Raw genomic sequence first — 17,608 nt, 5'->3', positions numbered from 1 at the left:
CTGTGTAATGTATTTATTAGACAGTGTTATTTTAAATGTAAGTGTACTCTGTAATGTATTTATTAGACAGTGTTATTTAAATGTAAGTGTACTCTGTAATGTATTTATTAGACAGTGTTATTTTAAATGTAAGTGTACTCTGTAATGTATTTATTAGACAGTGTTATATAAATGTAAGTGTACTTTGTAATGTATTTATTAGACAGTGTTATATAAATGTAAGTGTACTGTGTAATGTATTTATTAGACAGTGTTATTTTAATGTAAGTGTACTGTGTAATGTATTTATTAGACAGTGTTATATAAATGTAAGTGTACTGTGTAATGTATTTATTAGACAGTGTTATATAAATGTAAGTGTACTGTGTAATGTATTTATTAGACAGTGTTATATAAATGTAAGTGTACTCTGTAATGTATTTATTAGACAGTGTTATTTAAATGTAAGTGTACTGTGTAATGTATTTATTAGACAGTGTTATTTAAATGTAAGTGTACTCTGTAATGTATTTATTAGACAGTGTTATATAAATGTAAGTGTACTCTGTAATGTATTTATTAGACAGTGTTATATAAATGTAAGTGTACTCTGTAATGTATTTATTAGACAGTGTTATTTAAATGTAAGTGTACTCTGTAATGTATTTATTAGACAGTGTTATTTAAATGTAAGTGTACTGTGTAATGTATTTATTAGACAGTGTTATTTAAATGTAAGTGTACTCTGTAATGTATTTATTAGACAGTGTTATTTAAATGTAAGTGTACTGTGTAATGTATTTATTAGACAGTGTTATTTAAATGTAAGTGTACTGTGTAATGTATTTATTAGACAGTGTTATTTAAATGTAAGTGTACTGTGTAATGTATTTATTAGACAGTGTTATTTTAAATGTAAGTGTACTCTGTAATGTATTTATTAGACAGTGTTATTTAAATGTAAGTGTACTCTGTAATGTATTTATTAGACAGTGTTATATAAATGTAAGTGTACTCTGTAATGTATTTATTAGACAGTGTTATTTAAATGTAAGTGTACTTTGTAATGTATTTATTAGACAGTGTTATTTAAATGTAAGTGTACTCTGTAATGTATTTATTAGACAGTGTTATTTAAATGTAAGTGTACTCTGTAATGTATTTATTAGACAGTGTTATTTAAATGTAAGTGTACTCTGTAATGTATTTATTAGACAGTGTTATTTAAATGTAAGTGTACTCTGTAATGTATTTATTAGACAGTGTTATTTTAAATGTAAGTGTACTGTGTAATGTATTTATTAGACAGTGTTATTTAAATGTAAGTGTACTCTGTAATGTATTTATTAGACAGTGTTATATAAATGTAAGTGTACTGTGTAATGTATTTATTAGACAGTGTTATTTAAATGTAAGTGTACTCTGTAATGTATTTATTAGACAGTGTTATATAAATGTAAGTGTACTCTGTAATGTATTTATTAGACAGTGTTATATAAATGTAAGTGTACTCTGTAATGTATTTATTAGACAGTGTTATATAAATGTAAGTGTACTGTGTAATGTATTTATTAGACAGTGTTATATAAATGTAAGTGTACTCTGTAATGTATTTATTAGACAGTGTTATTTAAATGTAAGTGTACTCTGTAATGTATTTATTAGACAGTGTTATTTTAAATGTAAGTGTACTTTGTAATGTATTTATTAGACAGTGTTATTTAAATGTAAGTGTACTCTGTAATGTATTTATTAGACAGTGTTATTTAAATGTAAGTGTACTTTGTAATGTATTTATTAGACAGTGTTATATAAATGTAAGTGTACTCTGTAATGTATTTATTAGACAGTGTTATTTAAATGTAAGTGTACTCTGTAATGTATTTATTAGACAGTGTTATTTAAATGTAAGTGTACTCTGTAATGTATTTATTAGACAGTGTTATTTAAATGTAAGTGTACTTTGTAATGTATTTATTAGACAGTGTTATTTTAATGTAAGTGTACTCTGTAATGTATTTATTAGACAGTGTTATATAAATGTAAGTGTACTGTGTAATGTATTTATTAGACAGTGTTATTTAAATGTAAGTGTACTCTGTAATGTATTTATTAGACAGTGTTATTTTAAATGTAAGTGTACTTTGTAATGTATTTATTAGACAGTGTTATTTTAAATGTAAGTGTACTTTGTAATGTATTTATTAGACAGTGTTATTTTAAATGTAAGTGTACTCTGTAATGTATTTATTAGACAGTGTTATTTAAATGTAAGTGTACTCTGTAATGTATTTATTAGACAGTGTTATATAAATGTAAGTGTACTCTGTAATGTATTTATTAGACAGTGTTATATAAATGTAAGTGTACTCTGTAATGTATTTATTAGACAGTGTTATATAAATGTAAGTGTACTCTGTAATGTATTTATTAGACAGTGTTATATAAATGTAAGTGTACTCTGTAATGTATTTATTAGACAGTGTTATATAAATGTAAGTGTACTCTGTAATGTATTTATTAGACAGTGTTATATAAATGTAAGTGTACTCTGTAATGTATTTATTAGACAGTGTTATTTTAAATGTAAGTGTACTCTGTAATGTATTTATTAGACAGTGTTATATAAATGTAAGTGTACTCTGTAATGTATTTATTAGACAGTGTTATATAAATGTAAGTGTACTCTGTAATGTATTTATTAGACAGTGTTATATAAATGTAAGTGTACTCTGTAATGTATTTATTAGACAGTGTTATTTAAATGTAAGTGTACTCTGTAATGTATTTATTAGACAGTGTTATATAAATGTAAGTGTACTCTGTAATGTATTTATTAGACAGTGTTATATAAATGTAAGTGTACTCTGTAATGTATTTATTAGACAGTGTTATATAAATGTAAGTGTACTCTGTAATGTATTTATTAGACAGTGTTATATAAATGTAAGTGTACTTTGTAATGTATTTATTAGACAGTGTTATTTTAAATGTAAGTGTACTCTGTAATGTATTTATTAGACAGTGTTATTTTAAATGTAAGTGTACTCTGTAATGTATTTATTAGACAGTGTTATATAAATGTAAGTGTACTCTGTAATGTATTTATTAGACAGTGTTATATAAATGTAAGTGTACTCTGTAATGTATTTATTAGACAGTGTTATATAAATGTAAGTGTACTCTGTAATGTATTTATTAGACAGTGTTATATAAATGTAAGTGTACTCTGTAATGTATTTATTAGACAGTGTTATATAAATGTAAGTGTACTCTGTAATGTATTTATTAGACAGTGTTATATAAATGTAAGTGTACTCTGTAATGTATTTATTAGACAGTGTTATTTTAAATGTAAGTGTACTCTGTAATGTATTTATTAGACAGTGTTATTTAAATGTAAGTGTACTCTGTAATGTATTTATTAGACAGTGTTATATAAATGTAAGTGTACTCTGTAATGTATTTATTAGACAGTGTTATTTTAAATGTAAGTGTACTTTGTAATGTATTTATTAGACAGTGTTATTTAAATGTAAGTGTACTCTGTAATGTATTTATTAGACAGTGTTATTTAAATGTAAGTGTACTCTGTAATGTATTTATTAGACAGTGTTATTTTAAATGTAAGTGTACTCTGTAATGTATTTATTAGACAGTGTTATTTAAATGTAAGTGTACTCTGTAATGTATTTATTAGACAGTGTTATTTAAATGTAAGTGTACTTTGTAATGTATTTATTAGACAGTGTTATATAAATGTAAGTGTACTCTGTAATGTATTTATTAGACAGTGTTATTTAAATGTAAGTGTACTGTGTAATGTATTTATTAGACAGTGTTATTTAAATGTAAGTGTACTCTGTAATGTATGTATTAGACAGTGTTATTTTAAATGTAAGTGTACTCTGTAATGTATTTATTAGACAGTGTTATTTTAAATGTAAGTGTACTTTGTAATGTATTTATTAGACAGTGTTATTTTAAATGTAAGTGTACTTTGTAATGTATTTATTAGACAGTGTTATATAAATGTAAGTGTACTCTGTAATGTATTTATTAGACAGTGTTATTTTAAATGTAAGTGTACTTTGTAATGTATTTATTAGACAGTGTTATATAAATGTAAGTGTACTCTGTAATGTATTTATTAGACAGTGTTATTTTAATGTAAGTGTACTGTGTAATGTATTTATTAGACGGTGTTATATAAATGTAAGTGTACTCTGTAATGTATTTATTAGACAGTGTTATATAAATGTAAGTGTACTCTGTAATGCATTTTATTAGACAGTGTTATTATAAATGTAAGTGTACTGTGTAATGTATTTATTAGACAGTGTTATTTTAAATGTAAGTGTACTGTGTAATGTATTTATTAGACAGTGTTATTTTAAATGTAAGTGTACTGTGTAATGTATTTATTAGACAGTGTTATTTTAAATGTAAGTGTACTGTGTAATGTATTTATTAGACAGTGTTATTTTAAATGTAAGTGTACTTTGTAATGTATTTATTAGACAGTGTTATTTTAAATGTAAGTGTACTCTGTAATGTATTTATTAGACAGTGTTATTTAAATGTAAGTGTACTTTGTAATGTATTTATTAGACAGTGTTATATAAATGTAAGTGTACTCTGTAATGTATTTTATTAGACAGTGTTATTTTAAATGTAAGTGTACTCTGTAATGTATTTATTAGACAGTGTTATTTTAAATGTAAGTGTACTCTGTAATGTATTTATTAGACAGTGTTATATAAATGTAAGTGTACTCTGTAATGTATTTATTAGACAGTGTTATTTAAATGTAAGTGTACTTTGTAATGTATTTATTAGACAGTGTTATTTAAATGTAAGTGTACTCTGTAATGTATTTATTAGACAGTGTTATTTAAATGTAAGTGTACTCTGTAATGTATTAGACCAGTGTTTTTCAACCAGTGTGCCGTGGCACACTAGTGTGCCTTGAGAGATCCTCAGGTGTGCCACGGCAGACTGACAACAGTGTGACATATTTTTTAAAACTTTGCTTGTTTTTTACTCCCAGTGCAGGGGTAGTTTGTAGGAGGCATGGCATAACAGCACAATACATACAGTATGTGTGTGTTTGTGTGTATGTGTATATATATATGCTGTATTAGGCTACAATGTGTGATTTTTTTAAAATTTTGGGATGGTGGAGTGCCACGGGATTTTTTAATGTAAAAAAGTGTGCCACGGCAAAAAAAAGGTTAAAAATCACTGTATTAGACAGTGTTATTTTAAATGTAAGTGTACTTTGTAATGTATTTATTAGACAGTGTTATTTTAAATGTAAGTGTACTTTGTAATGTATTTATTAGACAGTGTTATTTTAAATGTAAGTGTACTCTGTAATGCCTTTTTATGTGTTTTGTGTAACTTTTATGTTCCGCGAAACAGTTAACCAGAGCTCTGAAGACGCGGTAATCATTCTAGTGTAAATCGTGACTGTGCTCTAGCGATCGCATTTACTTTCAACTCGTAATACCAGCAGTAAGCCCAATGAGTGCAAACACCCGCGATAAACCCCTTATCGCTCGGGCACAAACATTTGTGCTCCATTCATAATCTGACTCTTATTCAGGAACTTAAAGGGACATGAAACCCCAATTTTTTTCTTTCATGATTCAGATAGAGAATACAATTTTTAAAAAGTTTCCAATTTACTTCTATTATCAAATTTATTTCATTCTCATGTTATTCATTGTTGAAGAGATTCCTAGGTAGGTTGCGTGCACATGCCTGAAGCACCACATGACAGGAAATAGTGCTGCCATCTAGTGCTCCTGCTAATTTGTAACATTGTTGTAAAACTGCTGGCATATAGTGCTGCAGACACGTGCACACTCTTGAGCTTACATTTTTGGTTTTCAACAATGGATAACAAGAAAACAAAGAAAACAGGATAATAGAAGTAAATTAGAAAGTTGTTTAACATTTTATGTTCTATCTAAATGATGAAAGAAAAAAAAATTGGGTTTTATGTCCCTTTAAAGAAAAATTAAAAACTACAAAAAAAACTAAAGGGACTCTGTACCCAAATGTTTTCTTTTGTGATTCAGATAGAGCATGACATTTTAAGCAACTTTCTAATTTACTCCTATTATCAAATTTTCTTCATTCTCTTGGAATCTTTATTTGAAATGCAAGAATATAAGTTTAGATGCCGGCCCATTTTTGGTGAACAACCTAGGTTGTCCTTGCTGATTGGTGGATAAATTCATCCACCAATCAAAACTGCTGTCCAGAGTACTGAACCAAGAAAAAAGCTTAAATGCCTTCTTTTTTATATAAAGATAGCAAGAGAATGAAGAAACATTGATAATAGGAGTAAATTAGAAAGTTGCTTAAAATTGCTCCTCTATCTGAATCACAAAAGAAACATTTTTTGGTTCAGTGTCCCTTAAGTAAGAATTCTTAGCATACTTCCTAAAAGTTGTAGTTTATCAAAAATACAGAATAAATGTAAGGCTAGCCAGTACATGGTTAACATAAAAACCACAGGATAAATGTAAGGCTAGCCAGTACATGGTTAACATAAAAACTACAGGATAAATGTAAGGCTAGCCAGTACATGGTTAACATAAAAACTACAGGATAAATGTAAGGCTAGCCAGTACATGGTTAACATAAAAACTACAGGATAAATGTAAGGCTAGCCAGTACATGGTTAACATAAAAACTACAGGATAAATGTAAGGCTATCCAGTACATGGTTAACTTAAACTACAGAATAAATGTAAGGCTAGCCAGTACATGGTTAACTTAAAAACTAAAAAAAAAAAAAGTGTGTGTAGTTTTACCATATATTGCAGGCAAGAGTGTCAGCAACATTTTAGTTGGGACTACCATCAAATTAGTTATGGCGCTTTATGAAAAAAGATGGGTGGGTCATTACATATGAAATCAACTTTATTTTTTTAAAGTCTAACTTTTGTAAAACTTTAAATTGCTCCCACATTGACTTTTTTGGCCCTGAAAAATCTTTTTTTTTTTTTCCCCCAAGTAATTACTAGCCAACCTTCACTGAATTTTGAAGCCCTAACCCTGTAGAAAATGGAGGTTTGTTTAGTCATATTTATCAAGGCTGTAAGTTACATAGGGGCCGATTGGCCCCTGAACCCCCTGTTTCCGCGCGAGCCTTCACGTTTGCCAGAAACAGCCGTTAAGAAGCAGCTGTCTTAAAGGGACATGAAACCCAAATGATTTCTTTCATGATTTAGAAAGAGCATGTAATTTTAAATAACTTTTTAATTTACATGTATTATCTAATTTGATTCATTCTCTTGATATCCTTTGCTGAAAAGCATATCTAGATAGGCTTATTAGCTTTTGATTCGTGGCTGCACATAATTGCCTCAAGTGATTGGCTCACCCATGTGCATTGCTATTTCTTCAACAAAGGATATCTAAAGAATGAAGCAAACTAGATAATAGAAGTAAATTGGTATGTTGTTTCAAATTGTATTCTCTCTGTGAATCATGAAAGAAACATTTTGGGTTTAGTGTCCCTTTAAGACCGCTGCTCCTTAACTAGTGCGGCCAACAGTAATCCCCTGCTAGTGGCCGATTGGCCATGAATCATCAGAGGGCGGTAACGTATGCTGTCATCATTCAGCGATGTTGGGAGGACATGATTCGCTACAGCGGATCATGTCCGTCCGACTTGATTAATCGTCCCCAAAGGCTCAACAAACTCTATAACTTAAAGGAATAGTCTAGTCAAAATTAAACTTACATAATTCAAATAGAGCAGCAATTTTAAGCAACTTTCTAATTACTCCTATTATCAATTTTTCTTCATTCTCTTGGTATCTTTATTTGAAAAAGCAGGAATGTAAGCATAGGAGCCAGACCATTTTTGGTTTAGGACCTGGGTAGCACTTTCTGATTGGTGTATAAATGTAGCCACCAATCAGCAAGCTCTACCCAGGTTCTGAACCAAAAATGGTCCGGCTCCTAAACTTACATTGAAATAAAGATAATAAGAGAAGGAAGAAAAATTGATAATAGGAGTAAATTAGAAAGTTTTGATTAGACTATTCCTTAAGTATACAATAAAAAAAAAGGATTCTCTAAACACATCATGTGGAGCTATAAAGCTCTTATATATAAAAAAAAGTTGTGGCCAATCTAAAAAAAGCCCTGAAAGATTAATTGTATGCAACTCTTAAACCATGTAAATGCCTATACAGGTCTGGGAACCAAAATCCAGAATTGTTTAGGTATTAGGCATTCAGGATATGGGGAATTTCTGGATTTTGATATTCTGTAGAGAATAATATAAATTTTGGATATCTGCACACATGTTTAATGCGTCTTTACAATAGAATAGTAAAGAATAAGAATAAAGCATGGAATACAAATGTAATGAGAAACATGCATCAGAGACAGACTGACTAAATCTGTTCAATTCCCAATACAATTCCAATGTTACTAAGAACTAGAGTGAACAAATTTCTGATGATGCTCAATTGGCATTCAGAAAAGTACCTGGTCTCAATTCAATAAAGTTGTTTTTCCCCCCACACGGAAAATAAAAACATAATTTATGCTTACCTGATAAATTTATTTATTTCATGGTGGTGAGAGTCCATGATCCATTACTCATGGGAATTAATCTTCTCTACCCCTAGGAGGATGCAAAGATTCCCATAACTCTATAAAAACCCTCCCATCTTACCTAGTAAAAATCTAGAACACAAATGTTTAATGTAGAAAAATTGATCACCAGACAGGCTCAGAGAATGAAATAAATAGCCAATGCTTGCCAATTAAACAGCAGTTATTAAAAATAGTCATAGACTCTCAAAAATGTGAGAGTTAAGGCCTGTAACATAATTCAATTTTACATTACCTCCAAGATATGTGATGGATTAATACAGTGGCGTAACGTAGCTTGTCAGCGCCCAAGGCAAGGCAAGAATTGAGCCCCCCTAACCCATTAGCACTGACTGAGTCTCTTCCACCAGTACAGTAGGGATTGGCAAATTTGCTTTGAATCTAGGAGCCAGCTCAACAACTTAGGAGACAGGTTTTTGTTTTAAAACAAACAAAGCTTTATTTTTAACAACAAAAATATATACTATGTATAGAATTGTAAACTCTACATTTATCCTTAAAAATTAGGACTCAATATGATTGCAGGCAGCCACTACTTTATTATATACATTAACGGCTAGATTTAGAGTTTGGCGGTAGCCGTCAAAACCAACGTTAGAGGCTCCTAACGCTGGTTTTTACCGCCCGCTGGTATTTGGAGTCAGTCATTAAAGGGTCTAACGCTCACTTCCAAGCCGCGACTTTTCCATACCGCAGATCCCCTTACGTCAATTGCGTATCCTATCTTTTCAATGGGATCTTTCTAACGCCGGTATTTAGAGTCGTGGCTGAAGTGAGCGTTAGAAATCTAACGACAAAACTCCAGCCGCAGAAAAAAGTCAGGAGTTAAGAGCTTTCTGGGCTAACGCCGGTTCATAAAGCTCTTAACTACTGTGCTCTAAAGTACACTAACACCCATAAACTACCTATGTACCCCTAAAACGAGGTCCCCCCACATCGCCGCCACTCTATTAAATTTTTTTAACCCCTAATCTGCCGACCGCACACCGCCGCCACATACGTTATCCCTATGTACCCCTAATCTGCTGCCCCTAATACCGCCGACACCTACATAATATTTATTAACCCCTAATCTGCCGCCCCCAACGTCGCCTCCACCTACCTACACTTATTAACCCCTAATCTGCCGACCGGACCTCACCGCTACTATAATAAATGTATTAACCCCTAATCCACCTCACTCCCGCCTCAATAACCCTATAATAAATAGTATTAACCCCTAATCTTCCCTCCCTAACATCGCCGCCACCTAACTTCAAGTATTAACCCCTAATCTAACCCCCTAAGTTAAATATAATTTAAATCTAACAAAATAAATTAACTCTTATTAAATAAATTATTCCTATTTAAAGCTAAATACCTGTAAAATAAACCCTAATATAGCTACAATATAAATTATAATTATATTGTAGCTATTTTAGGATTTATATTTATTTTACAGGCAACTTTGTAATTATTTTAACCAGGTACAATAGCTATTAAATAGTTAATAACTATTTAATAGTTACCTAGTTAAAATAATTACAAAATTACCTGTAAAATAAATCCTAACCTAAGTTACAATTAAACCTAACACTACACTATCAATAAATAAATTAAATAAACTACCTACAATTATCTACAATTAAACCTAACACTACACTATCAATAAATTAATTAAATACAATACCTACAAATAAATACAATGAAATAAACTAACTAAAGTACAAAAAATAAAAAAGAACTAAGTTACAAAAAATAAAAAAATATTTACAAACATTAGAAAAATATTACAACAATTTTAAACTAATTACACCTACTCTAAGCCCCCTAATAAAATAACAAAGACCCCCAAAATAAAAAAATGCCCTACCCTATTCTAAAATTAAAATAGAAAAGCTCTTTTACCTTACCAGCCCTGAAAAGGGCCCTTTGCGGGGCATGCCCCAAAGAATTCAGCTCTTTTGCCTGTAAAAAAAACCATACAATACCCCCCCCCCAACATTACAACCCACCACCCACATACCCCTAATCTAACCCAAACCCCCCTTAAATAAACCTAACACTAAGCCCCTGAAGATCTTCCTACCTTATCTTCACCACGCCGGGTTCACCGATCGATCCAGAAGAGCCTCCGATGTCTTGATCCAAGCCCAAGCGGGGGGCTGAAGATGTCCATGATCCGGCTGAAGTCTTCATCCAAGCGGGGGGCTGAAGATGTCCATGATCCGACTGAAGTCTTCTATCAAGCGGCATCTTCAATCTTCTTTCTTCCGGATCCATGTAGTTCATCCCGCTGACGCGGAACATCCATCTTCCCCGACGACTTCCCGACGAATGACTGTTCCTTTAAGGAACGTCATCCAAGATGGCGTCCCTCGAATTCCGATTGGCTGATAGGATTCTATCAGCAATCGGAATTAAGGTAGGAAAATTCTGATTGGCTGATGGAATCAGCCAATCAGATTCAAGTTCAATCTGATTGGCTGATCCAATCAGATTGAGCTTGCATTCTATTGGCTGTTCCGATCCAATCAGCCAATCAGAATTTTCCTACCTTAATTCGAGGGACGCCATCTTGGATGACGTCCCTTAAAGGAACCGTCATTCGTCGGGAAGTCTTCGGTGAAGATGGATGTTCCGCGTCGGCGGGATGAACTACATGGATCCGGAAGAAAGAAGATTGAAGATGCCGCTTGATAGAAGACTTCAGTCGGATCATGGACCTCTTCAGCTCCCGCTTGGATGAAGATTTCATCCGGATCATGGACATCTTCAGCCCCCCGCTTGGATGAAGACTTCAGCGGGATCATGGACATCTTCAGCCCCCCGCTTGGGCTTGGATCAAGACATCGGAGGCTCTTCTGGATCGATCGGTGAACCCGGCGTGGTGAAGACAAGGTAGGGAGATCTTCAGGGGCTTAGTGTTAGGTTTATTTAAGGGGGGTTTGGGTTAGATTAGGGGTATGTGGGTGGTGGGTTGTAATGTTGGGGGGGCATTGTATGTTTTTTTTTACAGGCAAAAGAGCTGAATTATTTGGGGCATGCCCCGCAAAGGGCCCTTTTCAGGGCTGGTAAGGCAAAAGAGCTTTTCTATTTTAATTTTAGAATAGGGTAGGTCATTTTTTTATTTTGGGGGTCTTTGTTATTTTATTAGGGGGCTTAGAGTAGGTGTAATTAGTTTAAAATTGTTGTAACATTTTTCTAATGTTTGTAAAAAAAAAATATTTTTTGTAACTTAGTTCTTTTTTATACTTTAGTTAGTTTATTTCATTGTATTTATTTGTAGGTATTGTATTTAATTAATTTATTGATAGTGTAGTGTTAGGTTTAATTGTAACTTAGGTTAGGATTTATTTTAACTAGGTAACTATTAAATAGTTATTAACTATTTAATAGCTATTGTACCTGGTTAAAATAATTACAAAGTTGCCTGTAAAATAAATATTAATCCTAAAATAGCTACAATATAATTATAATTTATATTGTAGCTATATTAGGATTTATTTTACAGGTAAGTATTTAGCTTTAAATAGGAATAATTTATTTAATAAGAGTTAATTTATTTTGTTAGATTTAAATTATATTTAATTTAGGGGGGTGTTAGTGTTAGGGTTAGACTTAGCTTTAGGGGTTAATCCATTTATTATAGTAGCGGTGAGGTCCGGTCGGCAGATTAGGGGTTAATTATTGTAGGTAGGTGGAGGCAACGTTGGGGGCGGCAGATTAGGGGTTAATAAATATAATATAGGGGTCGGCGGTGTTAGGGGCAGCAGATTAGGGGTACATAGGGATAATGTAGGTTGCAGCGGTGTACGGAGCGGCAGATTAGGGGTTAATAGTATAATGCAGGTGTCAGCGATAGTGGGGGCGGCAGATTAGGGGTTAATAAATATAATATAGGGGTCGGCGGTGTTATGGGCAGCAGATTAGGGGTACATAGGGATAATGTAGGTTGCGGCGGTGTACGGAGCGGCAGATTAGGGGTTAATAATAATATGCAGGGGTCAGCGATAGCGGGGGCGGCAGATTAGGGGTTAATAAGTGTAAGGTTAGGGGTGTTTAGACTCGGGGTTCATGTTAGGGTGTTAGGTGCAGACTTAGGAAGTGTTTCCCCATAGGAAACAATGGGGCTGCGTTAGGAGCTTAACGCTGATTTTTTGCAGGTGTTAGGTTTTTTTTCAGCTCAAACAGCCCCATTGTTTCCTATGGTGGAATCGTGCACGAGCACATTTTTTAAGCTGGCCGCGTCCGTAAGCACCGCTGGTATTTAGAGTTGCAGTGGCGGTAAATTATGTTCTACGCTCCCTTTTTGGAGCCTAACGCAGCCATTCTGTGAACTCTAAATACCAGCGGTATTTAAAAGGTGCGGGGAAAAAAAAGCATGCGTTAGCTACGCGGGTCGTTACCGACAAAACTCTAAATCTAGCCGTAAGTAAGTACATTATAGAACTTAACAATTAAAAAAAATTTGGTTCAGTATTTAAACATGGGATTTTATTTTAAAATACATCTGAGCCAGCATGCCAGAGTGTGAGAGTGATCTATGCTGCTTTAAAGTGAAAGCCGGTTATTTAATTTCAAATTCATTTTTAACCTGGGCAAAACATACAAGATGTAGATCATCTCTACATCTTGTATGTTTTTAACCAGGTTAAAAATGAATTTGAAATAAAATAACCGGCTTTCACTTTAAAGCAGCATAGATCACTCTCACACTCTGGCATGCTGGCTGGCTCAGACTCTGGGTCCTTTGGAAGTTGGAACTTGGCTGGATGGCTCAGAGTGACTCTGGGTCCTTTGGAACTTGGCTGGCTGGCCCTGGGACGTCACCTGGGTAACGATAGAGGCTAAGCTGCACTTTGCGCTTGTTGCTATTTCCAATCCCCATTCCCCAGTGCCCAGGCAAAAACAGAAACAGGGGCTATAATAATTTAATTATAATTCTGGCTGGCAGTGGCACTGGTGGTCTGGTCCTGATACGGACCCGGTGATGAGTTTGGTAATTTCGGTTGAAACTACTTACCTTATTGTTGCGGGCGCAGCGTGCTAGTCAGTCTGACTCCACTCTGGCTCTGCTGCTCTGACTTCTTCCTCCCTCCTGACATGCGCACTGGGAGTGGACCGCGCTAACTAGTGACGTAAACACTAGTCTAGCAGCAGGTAACTGTCAGATAGGATTACACTCATAAATTATGATGATTAAATCATTACATAGCATGTCTTGACAGTTCACTTGAGAGACGGAACGGCTGTGCGCAGGCGCCTGTCAGATTTTTTAGCCTCCCTGTAGCACCGCTGGGAGTGGGACTGTAACTGTCTACTGTCTTGAGATGGTGGGGACTGGGGAGGTTGTGAGCCGAGTGTTTTGTGCCCCTCAGAATTATACGCCCGGGGTAACCACCCCTGTGCCCCCCCACGCTACACCACTGGATTAATATGAAGAAGAAAAAGGATGCTTAAATCAAATGTTAATAGTTAATAATGTTAAAATAAAATAGTTAAGTTAAAAGATAAGTGACTTACTTTTCACTGCAAATTGCAATTGCCACAGCTTGCATAAAATGTGCGTCACCTCTCCAAATCTGTAAATAAGGACACATGAGAAATTTTGCACCGAATTACACAAGCAAGTGTTACATTATTAACCCTTCAACATCTGCATAGCAGGATATAGTTGCAATAAACTACAATAATAAATCACAGCAAGAACATAAAAATATTATACCTTACTTTTTAATGCCAATTGCAATTGCCACAGCTTGCACAACAGTAAATAAAATGTGCGTCACCTGTCCAAATCTGAAAATAAGGAATGAGAAATTTTTGGTTGAAAAGTAAAAAAAAAAAGTCAAAAATCAAGAGTGATAATTAAAGGGAAACTGAACCCAATTTTTTTCTTTTGTGATTCAGATACAGCATAACATTTTAAGCAACTTTCTAATTTACTCCTATTATCACATTTTCTTCGTTCTCTTGCTATCTTTATTTGAAAAAGAATGCATCTAAGCTTTTTTGGGGGTTCAGAACTCTGGACAGCACTTTTTTATTGGTGGATGAATTTATCCACCAATCAGCAAGAATAACCCAGGTTGTTCACCAAAAATGGGCCGGCATCTAAACTTACATTCTAGCATTTCAAATAAAGATACCAAGAGAACAAAGAAAAATTGATAATAGGCGTAAATTAGAAAGTTGCTTAAAATTGTATGCTCTATCTGAATCATGAGAGAAAAATTTTGGGTTCAGTGTCACTTTAAATGTTAAAATGTTTGGGGGGGTTTCATGAATAAACAAGTTACGGCAGGAAGTGCATATACACACCCATGGGCATAGGAACAGAAAAAGTTTATTTTTCAACACAGGAAAAACAATATTTTAAGAAACAAACAAAAATACATATTAAAATACACTATTTTAACTGCAAACTCCAAAAATATCATTTGTATGTTCCTTTAACTCATATTCTATGCAATACCCTCTAAAAAATAGCTTTTAGACCAGAGATGAATCTGATCTGAGGTCAGATGTGAGTAAATGGGCTCATAAATAGCTTACAGGCCCATTTAGATCTGATCTTAGGTGGATATGGAAATTTTTTATTTTAAAAAAAAAAAACCCCAGCAAAAATAAGACTTTTAGGTCATAGGTTTAATTTCCTTTATTTAGTTAATATTGTTGGTTTAAATTCAAATTTTCTTGCTGCAAGTGTTTCAAATATAATTTAGAGATTTTGGGCCAGTTTACAAGTGGAGCGCTAATTAACACTCTAGCGTTAATTTTTCTAAAAGTAAGCTTTTTGCGCTCTTTGGGTTGCACTCATATTACTAGTTGAAAGTAAACTGTTTAATTCGAGCACTAACCCAACGAGTGCAAAAGGCAGAAGTTAAAATATTGCGTGTGCGTTCACTTATTACCCCATAGAAAACAATGGAGAAAAAGAAAAAGGGGAAAAAACAACCAACTCTTGTATGTATGTATGTATGTATGTATATATATATGTGTGTGTGTACATATGTATTTGTGTTTATATGTGTATATATGTCTGCAAATACATATATATACATATTAATACATATGTACACATATAACCACACACACATATATATATATATATACACACACAAACACACATATACAAACATCTTTAGACATGTATATGTATCTATCTCAATAAAGCCCTTTGCAGCCTTTTTTTCTTTTTTTTAAAAGACCTCCTGTCTATAAACCCTTATAACTTTTGTGTGCAATATTTGTTATTTTTATTAGTGTTATTATGAGTAACTGTACTTTGTAATGTATTTTTCATGTGTTGTATGCAACTTTTTAGTTTTGCAAAAGAGTTAACCAGAGTTCTGAAGTCACGGTAATCGCTTGCGTAAATTGCGATTGCGCTCAAGCTTACTTTCAACTCGTAATACGAGCGGTAAGCACGATGATAGCGCAAACCCCCATCATTTGCGTTAACGTTTGCGCTCCACTTGTAATCTGGCACTTTGATTTGTATAACAGTGGAAACTTTTTAAAAAGTAAATGAAAACACTTGCAGCAAGAAAATGAGATTAAAATCAATCTGTGCTCTCTGCACAGACACTATTTCAAGTGAGGTTTTTTACTGAGTGCTTACAAATGCATCACATACACAATAAAATCTATCATATAAAACAGTGATGATTTTCTATAAGCATTTTTTTTTGCTTATGTCTGTATATTATATAAAAATATGTGTTTGCAAACAGAAAGGTAAGAATGCAGATTTTACTTTTTTACTTCAATTATCTATTTTGCTTCATTCTCTTGATATCATTTGCTGAAAAGCATATCTAGATAGGCTCAGAAGCTGCTGATTGGTAGCTGCACATAGATGCCTTGTGTGATTGGCTCTCCTATGTGCATTGCTATTTCTTAAACAAAAGATATCTAAAACATGAAGCAAATTAGAAAATAGAATTAAACAGGAATGATGTTTAAATTGTATTCTCTACTTGAATCATGAAACACATTTTTGGGTTTACTGTTCCTTTAAGCTTGGCTAAGCACTTGTGTAGCTGCTGTAATGGATAACAATGTAAGTAGACATAACTGAAATATTCACAAGTAGGAAAGTATGAGATAAAGAAATTCCCCAGTAAATCTGAGTTTTACTGCAGCATGAAAATGCACATTGTGAGACTGATGTTTTATCCCATGTGCTAAACAAGGAATTAACATGTCACAAGCAGCACTATAACTTGCTTTGTCTTTTACCCTCTCTTGTTTTCTAGATGGAATATAATGGCTGATTCTTACCTGATTTCAAATGTCTACAAACTTAAACTGCAAGTAGTAAGAACAGCACACAATGTCTGCAATAACAATCACAGAAAACTTTCTCTATGGTGAGCTGTGAGACTGGTAATAAGACAGTGCAATCAAATGCCACAGCGCCCTCTGTGGTGGTATGACCACATTGCACACAATGGGCTAGATTACCAGTGGAGCGCTAATTTATCACACGCCGATAAATAATCAGCCATTACAAGTAGCTGGTGGTAGCAATTAGCGCTTATAAAATTAACCAGAGATCAGATTTCTGATTAATTTTATAAACGTGCCCCAAATGCCCCCAAAATACAGTGGTGTGTATTTTATTAAAAAATAAAAATTGTAGCATTTTTATTTTTTTATAAAATAACTGCAGCAGGCAGTTTTTGGGGGCTAAATTTGGAAGGTGAGGGATGTTAGAAAAAAAAACGGCACTGATAAGTGCCTTTACATTGCAGTCTATGTGAACATTGTGTTCCCAGTAAATATATATGTATATTCTTATATACATATATATATTTATGTGTTAATACATGTATACACATATTAACACAGATATATATATATATATATATATATATATAATCATATACATATATATTTACAATTTGCAGCCATAACTGCGCTATTTCTTATGCCGTGTCTCAAAGCATGAGAATGAGGGACCCATAGGAGCAATACACATGCATTAGCAAAGAGT

General features: G+C 33.2%; 1 long non-coding RNA gene across 1 annotated transcript in view; it reads right to left on the bottom strand.

Moving 5' to 3' along the window:
- LOC128661161 (uncharacterized) overlaps positions 1-14,170 on the bottom strand; it is a 27,950-nt gene extending 13,780 nt beyond the window's left edge. The window contains exon 1 of the long non-coding RNA XR_008402607.1: positions 14,131-14,170. This is a non-coding gene — a long non-coding RNA (uncharacterized LOC128661161). The remainder of the gene's footprint in view (positions 1-14,130) is intronic.
- Between the last annotated feature and the right edge of the window lie 3,438 nt (positions 14,171-17,608).

The sequence above is a fragment of the Bombina bombina genome, chromosome 5 (genome assembly GCF_027579735.1).
Source record: "Bombina bombina isolate aBomBom1 chromosome 5, aBomBom1.pri, whole genome shotgun sequence".
In the NCBI taxonomy this organism is placed as follows: domain Eukaryota; kingdom Metazoa; phylum Chordata; class Amphibia; order Anura; family Bombinatoridae; genus Bombina; species Bombina bombina.
The sequence above is the reverse complement of the archived record's forward strand: the minus strand, read 5'-3'. Positions and strand labels throughout refer to the sequence as shown.